The sequence below is a fragment of the Loxodonta africana genome, chromosome 3 (genome assembly GCF_030014295.1).
Source record: "Loxodonta africana isolate mLoxAfr1 chromosome 3, mLoxAfr1.hap2, whole genome shotgun sequence".
NCBI lineage: Eukaryota > Metazoa > Chordata > Mammalia > Proboscidea > Elephantidae > Loxodonta > Loxodonta africana.
The window spans coordinates 135,697,910-135,701,308 of NC_087344.1; the positions used below are offsets into that span (position 1 = coordinate 135,697,910).

Genomic DNA, 3,399 nt, shown 5'->3' on the forward strand with positions numbered 1-3,399 from the left:
TCAATCCTTTCATTGCCCAGAGAGCTCTTAAACAAAGTGTCCATGATGGCAGGGATGAAAATTATGCATGGGCTCAGCAACATGGACTTCCACTGACCAAGGCCAACTTGGCTACAGTCACTACTGAGTACCCACTCCTCCAGAAGCAGAGGCCAACATTGAGTCCCAGATACAGCACCATTTCCCAGAGTGATCAGTCAGCAACCTGGTGAAGGGTTGTTTATACCCCTTCCGTGATGGAAGGGGCAGTGTTTCTTTCTTCTGGAATAGACAGTTACGCTGGTTATCAATTTGTCTTCCCTGAGTCCAAAGCTACGGCCACAACTGCCAGCTGTGGACTTTCAAAATGTGTTATCAGCAATGATGGTATTCCACACAGCGTTGTGTCTGATGAAGGAACTCACTTCACGGCAAATGAAGTGTGCAATACACCAATACACTATTTAGCATCCTGTCCTTGCAGCTGACACCAATCGAGGTGAAGAGCTCATAGGAGCCATTGAACACTGCTCCATCCACTTCAGGGACTGTTTGTGGGGAGAGCGAGTTGTGGCATTTGAAGGTAGAATTTACCCATGACAAAAATACCTGTGGTGCTCTCCCAGGAAAAGTTCTAAGTGCTTTCTGTGCCTTAACAGCTTTGACCTTCATAACAACCCTGAAGGATGTATTTCTATTCCTGTCATCATCATAGAGTCCCTGGGTGGTACTGTGGAAGAAAGACCTGGCAGTCTGCTTTTGAAAAAATCAGCCATTGAAAATGCTATGGAGTACCATTCTACTTTGACTCACATGGGGTCATCATGAGTTGAAACAGGCTTCATGGACACTGGCTTATGCTTTTATTATTATTATCATTATTTGTTTTTATCATTATCACTACCACACAGATGAATACTTTAAGATCCAGAGAGGATTACTGACTTGCCAAAGGGTCTGGCCTCAGAGCCCTTGCCTTCTACCGCCATACTCAGATTTCATTCCCATTTGCAGCCCCTCTCCCCATGAACCTCTCTTCTTTACATCTCTTCATCCCCTAACAACCCAGGAAGTTTATATGTCAGGAACCCAGTGACCCTCAGAAGTCAATAAATAAAAGAAAAGAAGGAAGAAGAGGGAGAAGCAGGAGAAGGTATGAGGAGGAGAGAAGGAGACCTCAAAACTATTTGAGTTTCTCCAGGGAAACTCCACCAGGCTCCTGCAAAGATGACATGGCTCTGACCCCCATTCTAATTGATGGTCTGATCCAGGGAGATCCTTGGACGGGCCTCCCAGGAGAAGAAAACAAGGTCATTTGGTCTTCGAGGGGCAGGTGGGGCCTCCTGAGAGGGCCCTCTCCCAGACTGAGACCCAGACTCAGGTTTTTCTACAGAATGCATGAAGAGCCAATGAATCCCACAGCAGCCAGGAGCTCGCCCTGCCCCCTATTCTTTTGTCCGGTCCATGTACTCCTCAGTCAAGTACTAAATATACTTTTTAAATGTCCTTTTTAAACACATTTATTTTCTTTTTCTCATGTCATCTGACTTTTATAGTCTGCTGGCTCCCGCCAATGAAAGCAGGTATCAGTTCCATAAGCAGAAGGTAAGCATACAAACACCAGAATATCAATATGACAGTACTACAGTAAAGCCCCATAATTCCACCACTGCTATGATATTTAATCCCCATGGACTCTTCCAGACACGTCACATGTTTTCTCTTTTGCATTCAATACTCCCAAGAAATGTTCATACCTGTCTTGTGTCCAAGAGGGAAGCAACAGTGAAGGAGGTGGAGTTGCTTGAGCCCATGGAGGCAGCCTGATAAGTATGTATATGAGACAATGCAGTGGCAGCTGGTCAGGGTCTGTGCTTCAAGGCAGTGTGGTTGGCCAGGCTGTGGGTTCCAGTTGGCGCCTGAATGTTTTTACGGAGAACGGTTTGCAAGAATGGTGGTGGGTGGATCGAGAGGAGGGTAGTAACATTGAATGTACAGTGCAAATGTCGGAGGTTGCACTGTACCCATAGAAAATGTAGTCATACTTAGCCAGCAGGGGAGATACCATGATCACAAATGTGGCTTTCCCAGGGTGAGGCTCATACATTACACTCAGGTTGTGCTGACCGATGTGATTTCCCCACACATGGGAAACTGGACTCCATAATTTGTGGTAGTGGGAATTCCCCTGATCTTCCACTTAAAACAGACTTTGCTAACCTTGGCTGCCACACCCAGTAAAGCTGCTGTCTCATCACCTTTTCTTACCCGTGACTCAATTCTCTACTCTTCCCTATGTCTCTCTCTTCAAACTCTCATTTTTGACTTCTTTGACAGAAGTGCCGTCTGTGCTTCTGCTGCCTGCTCAGAGGCTCTTTACTCTCCCTGAGACACTCCAGAATCTGCAACTTCACCCACCAGTCTCATATGCACTAAGGACCAACTGTTCCCACCTGCAGCTAAGACACTGACTCTGGCTGTGCATTGGGCCTACCATCAAGGGCACTGCTGGAGGTGGGGAAGCAGGTTGAGAGGAGGACTCTTGTGGGAGAAGCACCTTTGGCTGTGGAGTGGGGAGGGACCAGTAAGAGGTGGTAGTGAGAGATGAGATTCTGGTATGAAGCCTTCTGGGGTAGATGGGAATCGAGCCAGTGGATGAAAACGTCCAGGTGTGGCTCTCCCAATATCGATTTTAGCCCTACCTCGGAAATGGATGTGCACCCTCATCTTAAAGTCTTCTCATATCGTGAGTAAAGTGTCTAAATGAGCTCTGGTTCTTGCTTTATTGTCCAGTGGAAAGGTTCTCTTTCCTCCAGGTCTGCTGTAGGCTCCTGACACAGATAACACAGCTCTTTGCTGGGGAACAGCCCTGTGTGGGGGCAGCTGTAACTTCTCTAGCCTGGTTGGCTGTCACCAGCAGGAGAAAGGGCATAGTGCATGCCTCGTTGGAAAGCATGGAAGACTTTGCCTTTCTGCTTTCCACTGCACGAAAAGGCCTCTCTAGAGCCTCAATGGGGACTGGAGTGAAGGAGGCACCTCTTTCAGGAAGGCTCCCTCTCCCCTCTCCGATGATCCAGTTACTTCTGAAATCTCACCCAGCATCCTCCCTCTTCCTTCCTTTGGTCTTCCTCTTTCCCAGATGACCTCTGCACTTATAGACTCAGAGTTGGTGGACAAGACTGAGCTTCATCTCCATGGTTGGGGAGGGAGTTGGGTGAACACTTTCTAACAATACGAAGAAGCAACAGAGACTCCTGCGTGAACTCTTCCCCTTGCCTCCTCTCTTGGCACAGCCTGTTGAGGGCCCTGGGGGAGTGTCTGGGAATGGCTCAGTATGCAAACCTTGATGGTGATGGCAGAATCTCTCCATTGCACCTTAGGGAATGGGTGGATTAGCCTGTGGGGCCAGCTGTTACTGAT

The 3,399-nt window shown here is 47.8% G+C and overlaps 1 pseudogene; it reads left to right on the plus strand.

The window, feature by feature from the left end:
- The first annotated feature begins 2,020 nt into the window (after positions 1 to 2,020).
- Positions 2,021 to 2,168, plus strand: LOC111752904 (U1 spliceosomal RNA; annotated as a pseudogene).
- The last annotated feature ends 1,231 nt before the right edge of the window (positions 2,169 to 3,399 follow it).